This window comes from Haliotis asinina, chromosome 1 (genome assembly GCF_037392515.1).
Source record: "Haliotis asinina isolate JCU_RB_2024 chromosome 1, JCU_Hal_asi_v2, whole genome shotgun sequence".
Classification (NCBI taxonomy): domain Eukaryota; kingdom Metazoa; phylum Mollusca; class Gastropoda; order Lepetellida; family Haliotidae; genus Haliotis; species Haliotis asinina.
In genome coordinates this window covers 63,319,963-63,340,562 of record NC_090280.1, presented here as the reverse complement: position 1 = coordinate 63,340,562, position 20,600 = coordinate 63,319,963, and the positions used below count along the sequence as shown (strand labels likewise).

General features: G+C 40.5%; 1 protein-coding gene across 2 annotated transcripts in view; it reads left to right on the top strand.

The window, feature by feature from the left end:
• The first annotated feature begins 6,981 nt into the window (after nucleotides 1–6,981).
• Nucleotides 6,982–20,600, top strand: part of LOC137295851 (equilibrative nucleobase transporter 1-like) — a 40,657-nt gene continuing 27,038 nt past the window's right edge. The window contains exon 1 of one of the 2 annotated variants that reach the window (XM_067827416.1): nucleotides 6,982–7,102. The gene's annotated coding sequence lies outside the window, so the exon portion shown is untranslated. Of the gene's footprint in view, nucleotides 7,103–12,883; nucleotides 12,964–20,600 lie in introns of those variants that run through there. The other variant, XM_067827409.1, reaches the window with a different exon arrangement.

Below are 20,600 nucleotides of genomic sequence, written 5' to 3'. Positions count from 1 at the left end.
TGTACGACTAACACAGATACTGTTTAAGTGGGTAAGTGCGATATGTAATTGTCCTCAGGCAATGTGTAGATATTTAAGTGTAGAATTCACTCACAGAATGCGATCTTAGAGCTACCATGATCTATCGTAGTTGTAGCCAGTAAGACAGTGTGCGAAATAGCCAGTGCCTAGTAAAAATCCAGTCGGACCAGAAAATTACCAAACTGGTTTGTTTCTCAAGTAAATTGTAATGGAGTTACTTTGTATATATGTCACTCTCTCCAACTTGTTAAGTTATATTACACTAATCATGCTGGATTATGGCCTGCTAAACATATGCAACTTAATAGCAGCTTAATAGTGAAGTATGTGTCATGCCAGCAACGTCTTATTTTCATCTATTTTTATAATGGTTTGCTTAGTTCCTACATTCAAGTTTTGGGTTAGATAATAATTTTGTGTTCTAGAAGCTTTCAAGCCTGTGTGGCCAGCAAAGATTGGAAACAATTTCGCACACTGTACGATCGTTTTTGTGCAGGTGGGCTGTGATACACTGGCAATGTGCAGACTCCAATACCTGTGTACATTACAGGTTTGTTTCCCTTGTATCTACTTGCATGTTCATTGTACTATATTTATTTACCATATCATTGACCATTTGACCATTTTCGTCTAATTTGTTAGAGATTTTTTTGCCAATTATTTCATTATGAATTTGAACATTTTGTTTGAAACCAAAATTCTAGTACTCTTTGAAGAATGATTTTTTTTAATGTTATATTTTCTTTTAGTTTTATTTATAGAAATAACACTGCAATATTAATTGTCCTTCAACATTTGCTCAATAATTCAACCATATTCTTTATTCAGTATAGTGACTGTCTCTTTATATTTTGTGAGTTTTACAAACTATAAGTGCTAACAATTTTCATTGATTTAATTTTTTTAGCCACAGTTGAATCGTTTGTATAGAAGTGTATTAATCTGTGTTCAGATCGAGTCACTGCTCCTTATAATGGATTAAGCAAGTGGAACAGAACCTAAAGTAGATTCAAAATGTACTTGTGGTGGACATATCTGATTGAACGGACCTGCGGTGAGAAATAAGGAATATCTAAACCTACTCCAAATGATTGATTGATGACTGAAATCGTCATATTAATGCAACATGTATGTTGTAGCTGCTTCATTTCTGAATGTTTTATTTGAAAACCATGACATCTGAAACTTGACTGTCAGGGTGAGCTTTGTGTTACTTTCCTTAAGTATAATGACTGAATTCATTAGGAGAAAAATATCTGAAATAATGAGATTATACATTGCAATCAGCGTGTACTTCGGTCTTTTTGGTACACTGAAAATCGATGATTGTTGGTTCATATCTCTATTTCCCCCAATAATGTTTTATTAGTTTCTCACGCCAAAAGGTCTTAAGACTGGAATGAGTTCCTCCCATTTAAAACTGGGGTGATGATAGAATGGGTGTGCATTTTGAGGGGTGGTGGGAGTTGACGTGTGGGCTTAAAACATTAGCTCATGTTGAAAACGGGTTCGATTCCTCATAAGTACAATGTGTGAAGTCCATTTATGGTGTCCCTTGCCCAGATATTGCTGGAATATTGCTAACAGCAGGGTAGAAATAATGTCACCTGCTCACTGTGCATTTTGGGTCACACTGAGGATTGAATTAATGCGGACCTTGAAAGACGAAGGTTTTGCACATGTTGCTGATCAGTTTGGACATTGTTAAAATGCAGAAGTGCAATAAATATGTTGGTCAGATCCTTGCCTTTGCTAGTATTCAAAGTCAACTGGCATTTGGTGCAGATTGTGATAATGGTACAACTTCCTCTGTCAGGGAGATCTGGTAGAATTCTTTATAAGAAGTAGAAGCTGAAGTAATCCGGAATTCGATTCATGTGTCGGGTGAATGTTGTAAGAATATGTATTTTGATAAAAATCCCTTGGGTGTGCTACAACTTTGTGATCATGGGTTTGACTCATGGATTTGCCGTGATTGTTTGTCCGCACAAATCTTAGTCTGTCATACAAACACTGAACAAATATACTAAGACAGTCCATGCATGTCTAGAATGTGGGACATGCTTTGATTAGAACTATTTTCTGAAAATGCTGAGTCTTTAGGATACCATTTTTTCACATAATTTTGGAACCAGCTTTTGTGTAAACTAAGTTCATTTCAGAGCCTAGAATAGTCTATATGTACCTGTCGTCATGAGTAATGTTTCAAATTCAGTGAGAATGAATTAGCCCAAGAATGTTTTTTTTGAACAATGTGAGTTTACATAAATGAAATCAGTAAATTATTATGACAAGCCTGACAATTAGGGAGATAAAGTCGTCCAGTATATTGTACTTCAGATTTTTGTTTGCATGGTGTTTTACCAACTTCACCCTGTAAATTAAAAGTGTTTGTTGGGTCGCATATATCTAGTGTTACTCATGAACTTACTAAAGTATACACTTGGTAGTATTACCCAGGCATCAACAATATCACCAGGGAAACAAAACAAGTTGAAACCTTATGAACCCTCTGCTTTGTACTGCATCACATAAGTTGTGTTTTCTTATAACAATCATCATCATTTAAGGTAGAGTTGAGGTAGCCCAGTGGGTAGAGTATTAACTCATCATGCCAGAGACACAGGTTCAATTTCCCACTTTGGTACTCTGTCACAGGCCCATTTCTGATGTCCCCAGCCGTGATATTGCTGGAAAACTGCTAAAAGTAGAGTAAAACCTAACTCGCTCACAATTTGGATGACTTCATTCAGATATAGATTTCTTCATGTTGAACATGATTTTGATTTATATTTCCATGATAAGCAATGTATATAAATTAGACAGTTTCAAGAACTAATGCTGGCATGCTGTTGATTGAAGCAAGCTGTATGTGTTTGCAATCCCTGGCCTTCGTCCCATCAGCGCAGTACAGAAGAACAAACAGTTTGCCTGTGGGGAAGAAGGCCCTGAATGTGTATATATAATGGTTATTTACTGTGTACTGTACAAAATCGCTGTGTGGCCTGGCTTCAGGTCAGGTCATCTCTCAAACTGATACAACATTGTAGAGAAATAAAGTATAATATTGTTTTGTTACATGAATTTGTGATGTCTTGTTTTATTCATCTATTCAGTTGTAAATGTGTCAGCAATCGGCCAACAAGGATATATCTCAGCACCAGTATTATGTGTGGTATCTATGACACATGCACGAGCCCAACACCTGCTCATATGTGTTGAATATACTACATACATGCTGAGCATATTAATGATCTATGTTCATTCAGCAACAATGTTCAGCACAAATCAACATCCCACATCTCATCAAAACTGCTGTGCATATCAAAAATCCAATATTCCTTCAAAGCTGTATCATCTGTATTCTCTTCAAAATTGCTGATATGATATCAGTATCATACATCTCTTTTCCACTCTGTTGAGAATATCAATAACCTGGATTGACTGGTTCAGACTCGATTATTTACCATCCACCATCATATAAATGCTGAGTGTGGCGTTTAACAACAAACAGAAACAACTGAATAGGTAAGGTTACCAACTTATTGGGATGACAGTTAGGTGCCTGGCTCAATACTGTGAGGACACATGAACAACGAACATAATGCTAAGCTAAGAATACGCACCTGGCATTTGCAAATGAACCTAACACAAGAGGGTCTTCGTGAGCAAGAAAGTTCAGAGTCAAAATTGAGTCTGTTCTTGCGCATGGATGCAGGTCTGTCACCATCATCCTGCTGAGGCCAGCAACGTCAAAAGTCCCTGTTGGGGTCATTTCATATCCAAGAAAGTATTTGGATTCGTCCCAGATGTGTCCAATGGAATATAATTTATATAATTTTGATAGTAACAAAGAAACTCGTATAAATTGAAAAGAACTATCAGGGAGACCAGAGATTCAGAATCCGATTAAATCTAAACTTGATCATCTAGCTGTTAAACATTGCAGAGTGGACTACTGAGGGCTAGGGCAAATAATGTGGTTCAGGACAGTGCGATAGACAAATACTGATGTACAACACATCTACACTCACGTGATCCCCATCGCAAGTGTAGTTTGCTCCGCTGGAGACTGGTTATTTAGCTGAAAACGTCACCGTAGACGCCTTGTTATGAATCGGCGTTGAATCAACGAACAACGACATTCTCCTGTGTAACAGACAGAAGCATGGCAATAGCTCTTCATGTGTCATTTTCCTCGAGGCACGTTTAACGAGTTCCAGAACGATGAATATAGATGTTTTTTCTGACATGTTCACTTACTTTCCGAGTATAAAGTGGAAATTATGATCGTCTTGTCTGGCTTATTAAAGTGATCACCGCTGGTAATTTCAGTCGAATATTGCATGCTTCTAGAAATTTTCGTGCAATTACACATCGAACTGAACTGCTTGCTTTCGTTCCTTCGATTATTTAAAAATACTCATAATCGTATTCAAATCCATAACGACCATTTTCAAGATAGCATGTATACATTTTTGTTTGTAACACACTGTTACATTTATAAGAACATATAGCAATTCGTACATGGGATACCGTTATTTACCATATCCCCCACCCGATACTCTTAACAATTGTATGCCGATGCTCATATTAGCAATCACTGGATTGTCTGGAATATTGCTGAGTGTGGCGTTACACTAAAAACAAACTGAATAATTCGCATTTGATTTGATATGTGAGTGCGACTTAGGTTTCGGTACAAATTATTGTATGCTTCAACCACTTGATTCTTGACAGCAAAAGAATATGTACCGACACGCCTCACTAACAAAAATAATAACAGTTGTCATATATAAATTTCTTTGAGAGGCATTTTAGAAGTTGTGTACGTCAAGGAAAACCAAGTTCTATGGATATATTCAGCTTCCTTTTGGCAATGAGTGCGACGTTTCGGTGTAGACACGAACATCGTTCTCAAGCATGTGATACAAACAGGGGTAACAGTGTATATCAACCTTGTTACTTGTATGGGTTATAGCTAAAACGGCACCACAGCAGAACGGCACCAAAATCGTTTGGTGAAAACGGCACCAAATTGGCGAAAACGGCTACTGATTAACGGGCTAAAACGTCACCATATATCAAACATTGTTATATTGACTTTATTATTATTTTGACTTTATTGTTTAATTGTTTGTAATGTTTAGATGTTTATTTATCAAGTCATCAAGCATTCTTTTGGGTTGTTTTTGTTGGTTCTGACGACCACCAGGCTTGTCTGGATCGACGTGGTTTTGCTGGGCCTCCTCAACAATGCTGGCTCCCGACATATAGATATTGTTGACGGCTTTTTCCTTCACCTGCAGAATATAGCAATTGCACAGTTACACAGCGGTTAATACACTAATCTCAGTTTCACAGTTTCCGATTACACAGGTAACAAGCTCGGACAATCATTAAACAAACAGGATAATTACCTCCACTCTCACTCTGATCGCTGTCAACTGACCAGGTTGGGGTGGGTGACAATGACGGTGTTTTCCCTCTTCAAACGAATCGCCGAACTGGATTACCGAGGCAGGACACGTTGTTGTTTTGTTTCTCACACTGCAACGCCAGTACGTTCGGTTGCTCGTTGATTTCTGAATAAAAAATATCATATTATTTCAAACATATTTTAAATATTAATATATAAACTATTAAATTTGCATTTGCATACACATGTATTTAGGAAGATATGTCTGTACTTACCCGAATGACATATGTGAATCCATACGAATCCACAAGCTTCTTTTTTCCTTTCTGGGAGCCAGTGTCCACGATTGAGTAGACGCATTTATTATCTAAACATACTACACGCAACTTGGGTATGAGAAGCACTTTTCAATCATTGTCGGCAGAGTAGACGCATTTATTATCTAAACATACTACACGCAGCTTGGGTACGAGAAGCACTTTTCAATCATTGTCGGCAGAGTAGACGCATTTATTATCTAAACATACTACACGCAGCTTGGGTACGAGAAGCACTTTCCAATCATTGTCGACAGAGTAGACGCATTTGGGCATCTTACCTGATATATTCCTAATATATTATTTATTTATATTTATATTTATATCAATCCAAAGTTCACAATCCAATAACGTCTACTTACCACGCCAGGTGCCGTTTTGCTGTGGTGACGTTTTAGCCTGCACCCACTTGTATATACTCACTATGCAGCTACGTGTATATTCTCTTTGTTTCAACTCTTTGTATCACTTGCTTGATAATGGTTATAGCACCGACACCAAAACGTCGCACTCATTGCAATAAAGATGTTGACCATCAATACAACTTGGTTTTCCTTCATCCATAAATGTGTCATTTCCAGCAGTCCATTCGGCACCAGTCGCTTATTTCCGTCTGATGCGAGTTGATCTTCTGTCATCCAGTTACTGAGTGTCGATAGCTGGAATATTGCTGAGTGCGGCGTCAACAACAACCAAACGAAACCCGAGAGTCGAAGCGTAGCGCAGCAGACCCTGGGAACCAGGCTGGACAGAAGTGATAAGTTATCCGAAGGACTCATTCTCACCCGGACGTGAACTCACGCAACAGCAGATCACTGTCCTCTTCAAGCTGATAAAAGGTGAGATGCGTTTGAAAGATATTTGCAAATCATGGAAGATAATAGATCACAACTGTAAGATAGAATATGATTTACTGAAAAATCTAGAAACAGGTGCATAATTTCGGAGTACACCTTCAAATGTAGTTTCTGAAAGGCATTGAATTTGAAACGTTGGTCGAACATGAATTCATGACGCTTTTTATTGGATAGATTATTATTTGTTCTTTATCTACGTGTTCCAAAGCAGCAAGTATTAGCTCTGAAACATCGTCATGAAGAACAGAAAGAACTTGTTATCCATAAAAGGTGCCATGCATCCATTTTCTAGCCGTGAAAGAATATCTGACAGGACTATTTCTGATCCGGACGCGAAGTCACCCAACAAGGGATAACTCTTAAAATCAGTTGTCGGTGACAGATACAATGGAGACATGGAGATCTGGTGAGAGGTTGTCCTGGATCCAGTCACCTTCCGTCTGAGTGAAATATTATATAGACTGTATTTATCCGGCCACAATTTACAGGTAACTGACCCATGTTTGGTGGAACTGTAACTGTATTCGTAATGATATAAAACCAATTTTCTGACAACTAAGGTTTTTTGAGTTTATCATGTTTTTTTCCAGCTGCTTTCAGGATTTTTAAAAATGAATTAGTTACTTTGAATGAACGTTGTGCGTTATCTAAAGGTTTATTTTACCCCATTAATGGCATTGATTTTAATACATTTCCTCGTGTCGTTGTTGAAGAAATTCATCATTTACAAACCCACGAAGTGTAAAACAATATGTCACAAACCTTTTAAGACAACAGTATTAAAAATGCGTGGCTTTGGAAAACAAATGATCCGACAATATATGTTATATGATAGGACAATATAATGGATCTATACAACAATTTGTGATATCTGATCAGTTACATAGCAAGATTAGTTCATATGAATAAACTCGTATTCCAGCCAAGGCCTACATCAGCACACCTTGGCATAGTGCGAAGTCGTCTAGTTATATGCTTGAGTAATAGAAAGATGTGACATCACTAACAGTAACACACAGGATACATTCAGGTGATGTTTTGGTAGTTTTTTTTACGATTAGATTTCTTAGATGGCGATTTGGAACAAAAGTCAGTGATTTGTTTACAGTTGTTCAAGTGATCACTGTGATAGTGAGTATTTCTAAAGCACACTAAAATTGCAATAAAAAACAGATAGAAGTCTCTTGATTCCTGTTGGGTAATAAAACATTTATCATCCACTCATGTTCCACAGAAGATATTGCTTGTATGAGATCATATGATATCTCCTAGCATATATTGTCTTGACAGCAGATTTTTATACAGTGCCCTGACAATGCTATGATGTCATGAACTTGATGAAGTCACAATGCTATGACATCACAACACTGCAAGTCTAGTGGCAGTACCATGATCAGAGATGTACATTTTCCATTGAAAACTAATGAAGAATGATTCTTGATGATAAATAGAATCTTGGATGTTTGTAACTTTATCAACGTGTGACAACTTGATATAATTGATATCAGTAGACACTTGGGTGAGATACTCTGTATATGAAACAGATTTTGCCAATTATTTTTTGTGTAATTGTTTGGGATACTAAACATCAAGACAAGGATGTGTCACTGGAATAGAAAACATGGTATGTGGTTATGTCTGATTCGCTATTCACTGTTGTTATAGAATAACCAGTACTTTATTGTTGAAATAAATAGAAAATCTGACAAACATTCCCCCAAATACATGCAGTCACTGAACCAAAATGTATGTGAACATGTCCGCACACTGGAAGTTTTAAATGCAATCGAAAAAATAATATTTTGCTGGAAATTAAGTTAATGCCTACTTGAACATAAATGCATTAACAGTGCACCATATATTATTGTGGAGAATACCAACTGTGCATGTTTATTTTGCCGAGACTGAAATATGTAGAGATATGTAAATATTTTGCAAATCATGGTTGAGCATAATGAGTTGCTGTTGCTGTTAGATCACTTTATCTGAAAGATTGAAATAATGCATCCCAAGGACTCTGACCCACTGAAGTGGAAACTTCCCCAAAATATTTTCTGCTCACAATTTACCATAATTTTCTTATATTATCTTAGTTCAATCCTTGTGCATTCTCTCTGTGAAATTATGGGGACTTTTCTTGTAGTTTTGGTGAGGTAAAAAGGAAACTTATATTGTATTCGAAAACTATCGATGTAGGTCGTCTATCTCAGTTGCATGGATTGATGCTTATGATTTCAGTCACTGGATTGTCTGGTCCAGACTGCCTTTATATAACTGGAACATTGCTATTAAGCATCAACCAAAATAAAGTTAATTCCCTTTGAAGATGTAATTTTTAAAGATTTAAAGAAGGCTATTAAGAATGTCAACAGGTTGTGGATGGTTTATTTTGAAACTTGTTACACATTTGATAGTTTTGTCTTCTTTGTTTATACAGGAAATATTTGAATAACAATTATTACAGCATCCTTTTTTAATGCTGTAGGTGAGCTACAGTGTTGATGCACTATTTCATAAGTGCTCTGTTTTGAAGGGAGAACAGTTTATATGGATAGTTATTGAAACAGGATAAAACTAACATAATAATAATGTATATTCGAGGACAATACTTTGAATGTCTATTTAATATTTCTGTTCTTACTGTTTTGTGGGTTTTGTGTTTTGCTATTGGGCAATACCATTTTGGTTTGTCTAAAACTTGTGTGAAATGAAGTTAGAGTTGTTTTATCTGCAGGTTTGGAAAAGTTTGTGAATTATACACATTTCTAAAAGGAAGTCCCTATATGACGTAAAGAGTGCATAAAGTCACTGACCACTCAAGCATGGAATGGCCGATGTTCTAAAGACCACTGAATAGCACCAATGCATCCTGACCTTTCAATAAGTAAAGGTGAACATACAACATAAAAACTATCTAAACATTCACATGGCACAGAGCTATAATCAACTCCTGAAGTTCCTTGTCTTGAAACAAAGGTAAATTCATTTTGGTTACTTTGTTCTCTGTATTAAATGTCAACTCATAAAGTGCAGTGTTATTAACAGTAAAGTCAACAAAATGTCTTTCAGGAACAATGCCCATACCTTCACGTCCACATATGTATTAGACATAAATGATCATATATTCACCTCTCCAGTAGTTGCTACCCAGGATATTTTCTCTTCTTGAGTATTTGTTTGTTTGACAAGGTTACCAAGAACAAAGACACCACCATGCATAGTCAATATCTGTAATAACTACTTACGAACAAATAAGGTTACTCTTGACAAGGTACTTGGAGAGTAGAGCTAAAGCCAAACTGATAGCTATATCACACATTTGGAGCTCTCTGTGTATGCAAAGGCGACTATGCTTACAACAGGACTAAGTGGCGACTAACGGGATTGGGTGGTCAGACTTACTGACTTGGTTGACACATGTCATTGGTTCCCAATTGCGCAGATCGATGCTCATGTTGTTGATCACTGGATTGTCTGGTCCAGATTCGATTATTTACAGACAGCTGCCTTATAGCGTGAATATTGCTGAGTGCGGCGTAAAACCACTCACTCACTCACTCACTCACTCACTCACTCACTCACTCACTCACTCACTCACTCACTCACTCACTCACTCACTCACTCACTCACTCACTCACTCACTCACTCACTCACTCACTCACTCACTCACTCACTCACTCACTCACTCACTCACTCACTCACTCACTCACTCACTCACTCACTCACTCACTCACTCACTCACTCACTCACTCACTCACTCACTCACTCACTCACTCACTCACTCACTCACTCACTCACTCACTCACTCACTCACTCACTCACTCACTCACTCACTCACTCACTCACTCACTCACTCACTCACTCACTCACTGTGTACTGTAAGCAATTGTTCTGGAATGTGCAGTTAATCGGGTGCGACCAAATAACCCAAGTGTCTGGGTGTACTTTTGGTCAGCAATGGGAATTTGCATTTTTTGAGCATTGATTTCATGATTTACAGCAGGGGTCAAACTTAACTAGTCATTTCTGGTTCATGCCATTATGGAGGTACTAATGTTGATGGATTGAAGTTAAATGAGCTGTAGCACATTTGAATATTGACTACTCTTTCTGTGTTAGATTCAGCATTGATAGTGAATATTTTTGTGCAGTGAATTTAACGTGTATGTGAAGTATGGAAAATGAACTATGCAGATGAGGTCAGTCATGTGTAGGAATCACTTTGTACAAATAATGTTGGTTCAGAAATTATTTCTGGTGTGATGAGTTGATAGATAAATGTGTTTGGCAGCTTGACTTGTGAGAGTTTCTTCAGGGGAATTGAGCACATGTAGTGAAGCAAGATTTAAGGTTGCAATCAAGTGCGGTGGATTTATACATGTACTTTGTGTGTGTGGATGTGTGCACAGCCAGCCAGCCAGCCAGTCTGATATCAGGTTCAACTGCTCAAAGGCACTTTGTTTTCCCTCGATCATTAGATGCCTGGCACAATAGCACATCGTGTTTTCAACCTCAGTTCCCTGGGGGATCATACAACTCTTTCTGTCTACTAGGCGTGACAAGTTACTGTGGCTTTCCCGTCCTTACGAGGACATGTGTATATGTGCTTGCATGAACTAGTACAGACCAATGTAGTCATGCAACGTTTGTCATGGAAAGTACTTGGATGGGTGACCATTTTTGGCAGTCTAAGTAAACTTTGGCTCAGTTTTTTGTTACAGTGTAACTAACACTGCTATACTGAGTCTAACAAACCCAGGCAGAATTTTGCATCATCTACCCTTCTAAATTGAACACAACTTACAAAATCACAAAAGTTAATGTTCACATATGCTGTTTGAATTTTTTACCATGAAAATGTTTACACTCCAATGATTCTGAATGCGTTTCCCAAACGATCTCTTCTGAGTGATACACATGGAGGATGCCATTATTCACAACAGTGAGTAAACAGTGGCTGAACATTAGCATTTATGTCAATATGCCATGATGTCACCTTGCAGAAATTATGACCCTTGGGGTAATTGACTCAAACACTGTACACACACCAGTGAAGATCCGGGTTTAAGAATTTGTCCTCCGGAACCCATGCGTGACATAAAAGGCGTCAGACAGGATCGGGTTATCAGGCAGTCTGACATGGTTGACAGTGACATGTCATTGAAACCCAAGTATGATGATCAATGCTCATGATGTCAGTCACTGGATTGTGTTGTTCAGACTTGATTATGTGTTTTCCTCCATCATGTAGCTGAAATATTGTGCAATGCATATAAACAAAACTTTGTAATTAATAGTTTGTATAGAATTACATCTCTGTGGTATATTAGTCTTTAACATTGATAATGAAAGTAGATATAAAACATTAGGAATGTGAACAATATTTTTACATTATATATCTAACATATGGTACTTGATACATAACTGGCTAATAATCTGTTTTTTGACACTGCTGAAATGTGTTGTATGGATGCCATCTTGTCAGAGACTGAAAAGCATGAACATCTGGATCAGGTTTGTTATGACTGAATGCATCCTGTGAATGACTATAAATTAGAAATTAAGTTACTTTTGATATATTTGGTTTTCCGAACACGATTTTCAATTAGGTATAGTTACAAAGATGAAGGATTTTATCAACCATGAAAGTTTAATGATTATGTTTTATAGACTAATTATTCTGAACAAAAGTACCAATAGTGATATTCACTTGAGAACAGTCAGGCCTCATTAACTCTGAGAATCCCTGATAATCTGATTCATCCCATATCTGAATGGTAAGCAAGTTGTAACTAGCCTGGTTTGCAATGTAAACTCATTAACTGTTGATTCATTAATCCGGTGCTTCACTCTTCCGAATCTGGACATTAATCAACCTTAACAGATTAGCTAATTACACTTGGTTTTGCTTTATTAATTTCCGCCGGTAAGTTTTGATAATCCCATTGCCTCATAATCACCATTAATCAGCACTGATCTTCACTTGTAAGCTTCAACAGTAATTGATAAGACAGGTGACACTTCTGATCTGAATGTGGCATTAGTTTCTGACCTACACCAAGTGCTCAATCTCCGAGGAGCACTTCGCTTCACCCAAACTGGCTTCATGGTCTAAAGTAATACTGTGTCCTGAGACACTGTTGAATGCATTGATTGTTATTTAGTAGCCAAGTTGTAATGGATACAAACTGTATTAAGTCATTTGATACCTGTACATGTACACGTTCTTATGTTTATGTTTCTATATGCCAAAGGGAAATAACTACTGTAGTGGTGTACATAATGTTTCGTTTCACTATCGCAACAATTTTGATGAAAAACGGAAGTTTTGGATTAACGCTGACTGACTGTATGTAAAAATTAGGATCTTCTAGTGTAATTGATCACAATTACTGTCAAACAATTCACACCCCAGGGTGTATCATAATACAAACTGCAATGGAATTTCCTGCATTGTAATATACTTCTATTTGTTATTGCATAGTAATGCAGAATTTAGATGGTTGAAATCCTTCTGTTATCACAGGTAATCCTCAGGAGTTAATGTATGTTATATCTGACCTGTTTCTGAAAGGTAGTGTAGTATATTTATGCCTTTCCACTATGGTAATTGTGCTGATTTACACTTGTCAGTTGTGTCCCAAAATGCATGTTGTAGACTACCAGCTGTCTGACCCAAATATAACATTCATTGTGTTTAATGGAGGTATGAATGTTGGAAAGCCAGCATCAGACAGTTGTGTGATCTGAAGGTGCATGGTCCAGCTGATGACAGATTTTTGTTTTTGGTCATGTGGAAAAAGTATCCACCCCTGGATCAAAAGGTCCAGCTTGTTGACAGTATTAGGTCATCTGCAGAAAGTTTCCAACCTCATATCTGAAGGAGTAGTATATACAATGGGGGTTTCAAAACACTTTCAAGAAAAGTCTCTACAAAGCCTTATTTACTAAATAAGGCTTTGGTTGGGCCCTTAGCTCTTGCTACTATTACCCCTACTACTTAACGTGTGTTGGAGGTAACACTGTGCCGTACGGTACGATCAATAATTCTTCTCTTACAAACCCCCTACCCGGCCCATCCCTCAAGTAGTATAAGTTAGGTTCGTCGGCTTTCATATCCACTTTATCTATGTTGTAAGTTTTGACTGACCATATAGGATCGGTGGCCCGCTTACGGCTATCACCCTCGTGTTCCCCCGGCTGGTATAGATACCTCACTAGGGCCCTATCTGGTATATGTTTCTCCTTCCCACGCAATGGAGCGGCCGACTCTGCAACTATTGATTTTAGTTTGATAGCGTCTGCCGGTTTCTTACCGGTGAGACGGGTGACTTCATGGTTGATTGCCGACACCACCTTGGGTAACCTCGTGACCCATTCAGTCGATCGTTTTCCAGGGGTGACCATCTCCCTAGCATACTGATGGCCGAACAAGCGCTCAGCCAAAGTCCTATTAAATCTCTCAACTATAGCTTGGCTGCGATGGGCTCCGGCCGTGCCACGCCTGACCTTTGTATCGTGTTTGGCTAGCAGTTGTGACACGGCACCCATGAACTCCCGTCCGGGGTCAACTTGCAGCTCTGTTGGCCACGTCAGCGGGCTGCGTTTGTATATGCGTTCGAATCCTCTGGCTACCTGGGCCGAATCTTTCGTGGTCAAGGGTTCGGCTTCCTTGTAACGACTGGCTACGTCCACTACGGTTAAGGCATACTTGTACCTCTTGTCGTGGGGTAGGAACAGTAGGTCTGCCTGGTGAACGCTATTAGGTATGTTAATACCGAACCTCCTTCTAGGCACGTAGCGTGGTGCCGGCAAATAGATCTGCCACAGGGCTTGTTTTTCAAGCCACGCTTTGGCTTCCTCCGGGGGTACTCGCGCTATTTTAGCTAGCTTATCTACTGCGCTAGCTCCTTTCCAGTACCCACGCGGGCTGTAGTAAATAGCCTCAAATTTTTTCATGTCCATACGCGTATGTGTTTATCCCATCAATAGCTATCCAACGTTTAGTGTCCATAGGCGACAGGGACGTCTTGTTTATAGTCAGTCCGTATATCTTATGCCCATCACTTATAAGTGTGTTCATTTTATGCCTAAAGGTACGGGTCTTGAACAGGGCTTCCTTGAATCTGGCGTGTTTGATGTGTTGTTTCACCACATACTTCTTAACCCCCTTAGCCTTCCGGATCTCACTATTGTCGGCTTTCAGTATGGAGTACATCTTAGGTCTCAAACCTATGTACTCGGCTATGGGCGTGCCAGCACACTCGTCCTTCATCTTACCTAGGACCTTTTTATTTACCGTACTGTGTATGGCATGGGTCTTAGGGTAGTCGCTGGTGTCGTATAAATCGAGGTGTTTTTTCATGTCCTCGTACACGTCCTCGGTTCGAATCTCCATCAGAAGGGAATCCGTGTCAGAGTACAGCACTTCACACCTGTCACCGTACTGTTTCTTGAGCTCGTTGTAGTAAAAGTCGTACATCAGGTGTTTGGATAAATCGAGGATGCTCATCCCCACATAAACAGGCCGGTTGAATTTCATGTGGCTTTTCTTCATGTGTAGGGCAACCAGGTTGTCTGTGAATATCTTACTACGGTTGAATGCCGGACTGGCTATCAATCTCCTGAGCTTGTCTTCCTCACTCGACCGAACCAGCTTCACGGTCACGCGTTTCCTCAGGTTCTCCATAGTCTTACCAAACACCGAGTTGTTCATGAGCTTGTAGAGATTTTTCTCAAAATCACTGGTGGCTTTTTTTCGTAGGTCTGTGTTCATTCTGATGTAGGGCTCCATCCATGGGCTCTGGTCGAACATGAGCACCCTGTGTATTTTGGTCAGTCTCATACCCAACGACAGGTAAAGCTGTAGGTTGCGATAGTGAACGATGTACTTGGTCTTATTCATTAAGTTAGGAACGAGTTTTTCAACGTCTGTCACACGCCCACCTAACAAGTTATGTTGGTACTCAGACATCCAGTCTGGGTTAACCCTCATACGTTCGGGGGCCAGGGGGTAGCTGTTGTGTGATGTGTGTAATTCCTTGGTATACTCTAAGTCAACCTCGAGGATATACCCTTTGTTCGAATCTGGTGCAACCCCCATAACATCAACGTGGGGTACCCATTCGAATCCCCCTGTAGGTAGATACTGGCTCATGGCCCAGCCGTACAGGTTGTTTGCGTCGAGGTAGAGAATGTGATTGGTTGGCTTGTTAGGATCGTAACCTTTCACGTATTGATTATTTGCTTTCGCGTATCGTTTGGATGCCATGGAAATCCCACCTCGCAAGCCTTTCTCAATGAATAGGTGCATGTCGTAATCTGTGAGCAATTCCAAATTAACTCCGGTCTTTTTAAGCAAGGCGTCCCACGACAGACCTGGGCTGGTGTAATACCATGCGGGGTCGAGTTTATACTGCTTGAAACACGTCCGCCTAAACGTCTCAAACACGTCGGCTAACAGCAGTACATCTGTCCTCAAGTACAGGTCGTGATAATCACCCAGGTTCTTACAACCCAGTTTATTCCATACGTTAGTCGCGTGTGAGTAATCATCTCGTGAGACTGACGCCTCATTCAGCTTGCTATAAAAGCAGTCAATAGGGGGTAGTCTGGTCTCGGTGAACTTGGCCCAACTATCCATGTACTCATAGGGGTACACACCCTTCCTCATAAGCAGGGGTCTAGTCTCGGCGTCTGTGTATCGATCGGTGATAGGGAAGGTATTGTTGGCCTTGACCAGACTGTCGAGTGACGACAGGAGGAACTGAAACGAGTCAATGAACCTAAGTCCGTTTAAGCTGAAGGAGATGTATCTCTCCATGTTGTTGGGGATGCACGTTATATTACCATCGATTTTCGCGATGGCCTGCATGATCAAGTGTGAGTCGTACCCTCTCAAGTTGTGAAAGACAACAGGGATGTTTATTGTCTTAGGGTTGATTTTAAGCTTGAGGTTGCACGCGCTGTGAGCGGCGCCTCTATACTTACCAGTTATGTGGCAGTGATCTCTCACCGAATCACCGTTAAGTGGTGAGTCACACACGTGACAGTTAGTGCTACTAGCGTGAGCTAGCCTGTCGACTCGGGTCATACGCATGGGAGCGATTCTATACAATGCATTCCTAATAATTTTTTCTTCCTCCTGCAAACACTTTAGAAACCTTTCAGCCGCGTCAGGGCCCCTATACACTACCGGAGCTTTCGTTTCCCCATCACAACGGACGACAATGTATCCAAACCCACAGGCTTTATGCTCTTGTGTTTTGTGGGTAAAGCTACCGGCGGCACCACTGGGGGAATCCCCCACCACCAAGGCTTCGAAGTCGGCGTATATGATATAAGGCACAGACATTTGGTTCTTGTGGTTACTGAATTTTAGGATATTATCACCTTCCTTAGGCATGTCGACTCGTATGGCCGTCTGCCCCACACCTTGGCAATCATCCCGGTGGGATTCTAATAAATCAGCTCGTGTGAAGCCATGTAGGCATCGTTCACAGAAGTGGGTCTTTTCTCTGTGTGCCGATTGGTCATACAACAGCCTGCTAAAGTGTTTTATCCATGTGTAGTGATACTTGTCACCTCGCTGGATCATGAATATATTGATAACTTGGCGATCCTTCACTTCGCTGACCCTGTGTACTATTGTTGTGTTACCTTCGTGCCCAAAGACATTTATAGCCAGATTATTCTGTTTTTCTACTTTAGTGATCTGGGATATGGGGGTGGGTTCATCTATACCATCCCAGTTGAGCCCATCATCCTGAGGATAATTAGAAGGCCTGTTCGGATTAGTGTCAGCTGGAAATAAGGCTGACCTGATAGCTAACCTCAGGCAATCTTTTCCTCTATTCTTAACGTTTACTATGGCATGTTTGTTCCTATAGTAGGGGGGCAAGGCTAGGTATGACCCGCCTCTGAATGGCACGTAGTTAGCTATGTCTAGATAGACATTATCGATTTTATCTACAGCCCACCCGGACCCCAAGTGTGTGTAGCGTTCTAGGTATTCTCGTATCTGCTGAAAACTGGTATCGATTGATGCGTCAATGGTCTCTGTATGTGTGACAACCTCTTGTTTACCTCGGAAGTAAGGCTGAACATATTCAGTGGTACTCCCAACCTGCTTATCGAGCGACATTTTCACTGTGATCTGAAACTTGATACTTCCTAGGTTATTTAGTTCCTGGTTGACCTTATCAGCTATCAGAGGCTTGATATCTTTAATGTCTATGTTTCTATCAACGTGCATGCGCCAACCTCTCAAATAGTTGCCTACAGCGCGCTCAGTGCGCACGAACTGTAGGTCAATAGCTCTATTCTGTCGTAATAATTCTACAAGCTGTGGTTTTCTCATACGGGAATACCCGCCTAACCCCAAATCGTGTGCCTCGGCTTTCAGTTGTTTTACAGTGGGACGTGCTACGGGGGTATGTGATAACAATTCGACTAACCCGGCTCTCCCCAGGTTTGAATAACCCGTGTATCCAAGCTGTTTTGCTTGAGCTTTTAATTGTTTTACCGTAGGAGGGGCTTCTAAACCTAGTAATCTCAACAATGCTGACTTCCGCATTCTAGAATACCCGATCACACCTCTCTGTTTTGCGACCCGCTTTAGCTCGCGCACAGTAGTCATAGTGTTTACACCTAACATAACCAATGTCTAATTGGGTCACAGTAAAGGGAGGTAACCCTTGATAAAAATATGTGGCTGTTTCCTTGTGTATTTATTTGGAGTCTATCTTGAGCAGTCGCCTACGTTCTTTTATGTAGTCCTTTTTATTCTCGTAGATGAGTTGATGTCTGACTACGTTCGCTCCGTGAGCTTTACATAGACAGTAGTGTCCTTTAACCCCGATACCACACACAGAACACGTGTAGTTAGGACTTCCCATATGGAAACAACAGAACCCCTGATTCCTGCATTTCCTACCACAGGCCTCGGTCTTCCCCATAAGTATGTATTCGCATCGGTATGGAGCGGGTCTCATGTTTACTTATATAGGTATTTAATTTAATTGCTTCGCAACCAACGCAGTAGCTGCTATACCCAACACTATGAAGCCCAGTTCACGATCCATTTGTCCCTTGGATGGTGTGTAGTACTGAGCGAGTGTGGGTTTATTGAGCGGTTCCAATCGTTTACCAGTTAGTAGGTAGTATTCTTTCATTGCTTCATCGACATCGTTGAATGTTTGAACGGCATGGTTTTCACGCTGGAGTTGTTCGTTAATAAAATCGATCCTCTGGAGGCGTTTTTTAGCGTACTCGGCCTGTGCCTTTTGTAAGTTCTCAGTAGCGAGATCGTGTCGCTTCCTTTCTTCCTGTATTTCAGCCGCGTGATCATCTCGTAGTTTCGAGAAGAGGAAATTACTCCCGGAAAATGCCAGGGCATTCACTAACGCCCCACCGACCATCATAGCTATCGTGGCCATCCCTATATTTATTTCATTATATTATCAGGTATTATCCCTTGTTTTACTAGGATGTCTTTTGTGGCCATCGCCATACCAAGGTTCATTATGAGCATACCCATATCCTGCAGGTTGAAATCTAGCTTGATAGTTGGTTGTTTAAGCACCATTTTAGTCAACCGAGCGTACCCTACTGCTAGACTGGCGACCACTGTGGTGTGGTATGCGTCGTTGACGAACGTTTTCCCCTCAGACATTATGTATATATAAAAATATTTTAAATTATAACATGATATGCGGGTCGACAGTGGGGAGGTACCACCTCAGGTTTCCCTCACGTGTATATAACCACGAGATAGCCAAGGCAGCAGTTACGCCTACAGCCAACAACAGTCGGGGGTTGGTCACTGTAATAATTTTATGTTGGTTACACCACCGTTTTTTACCGGCAGCTACTCTCTTAGGATTCTTCTGTCTGGTTACTGTTGGGGTCACTTCCCTCACTGTGGGGGTTTCCTCCAGTGGAGTTTCCCTCACTGTTGGGGGTGTGGGGGGTACCACCACTGGGGTTTCCTCCTCCTCCCTGGCATCCATCTATACTATTATTATTATTTTTTCTCTCAAATTGACAATGCTTTGCCGTGATAATCGCCGCCGTCACTGGAGCCAACAACATACCATATTTGTGGTACAGCCCGCAGCTGATAGAGCTCACGGCGTGTTCGATAAAAGGGTCTTTCTCGAGGTCCTCCCACAGGTAAAGTCGGCGCTCTGGTGGAATGGGAAGGAAGTATGATACAATACCGGTGTATATCTGGGTCATAGCCGATCCTATTGTCTTTGTCATTTCTGCTCCGAGCCGGGACTCGTATCTAGCGTACAGCTTATCGATTTCTTCGGCTGACATTTTGTGAATTTTATCCGGAGTGTAGTCTCCAAAGTAATGTTTGGCTTTGCCACCAACAGCCAACGCCACCAGTTTCTCTCGCTTATCATCAGTGGGGGAGACCCCCACACCCCCAGACAATTGTTCGAGCAATTCCTCACACTCCATCTTATAATATAACAAGTAAGATTTAGTTTTAACTATATAATACCCGATGCAGAAAAAACACAGAGAAATGAAGGTTAAGTTGCACACAACAAACACTTCAAATATCATAGCTATACTTAGCATTTGCTTAGCATTTGCTTAGCTTTGCTTAGCTTTAGCTTAGCTTTGCTTAGCTTTGCTTAGCTTTGCTTAGCTTTAGCTTAGCTTTGCTTAGCTTTAGCACACTCTATATGCTACTGGTTGGTCGGTCTTGAGCACGAGCTTAGCGTGTTTAGTTTCAGCGAGCTGTTTCTTCACCCGTTCCCGTTCTAATTTGCTCATCACATCGTTCTCTCTCAAACACTCCTCGAACGAATCCCTGTCCTTGCAGTGAAATAAGGCCACCCATCGCGTCTGCTCCCTGAGGTCTTTCAACACCGAGTTGAACTTCTGCGTTAGCACCCAGACGCTGTGATTTGCATGCCGGCCGGAGAAGGCCAGGTACGATAGCATGTCTCTCTTTTTTGTTATCTCGCG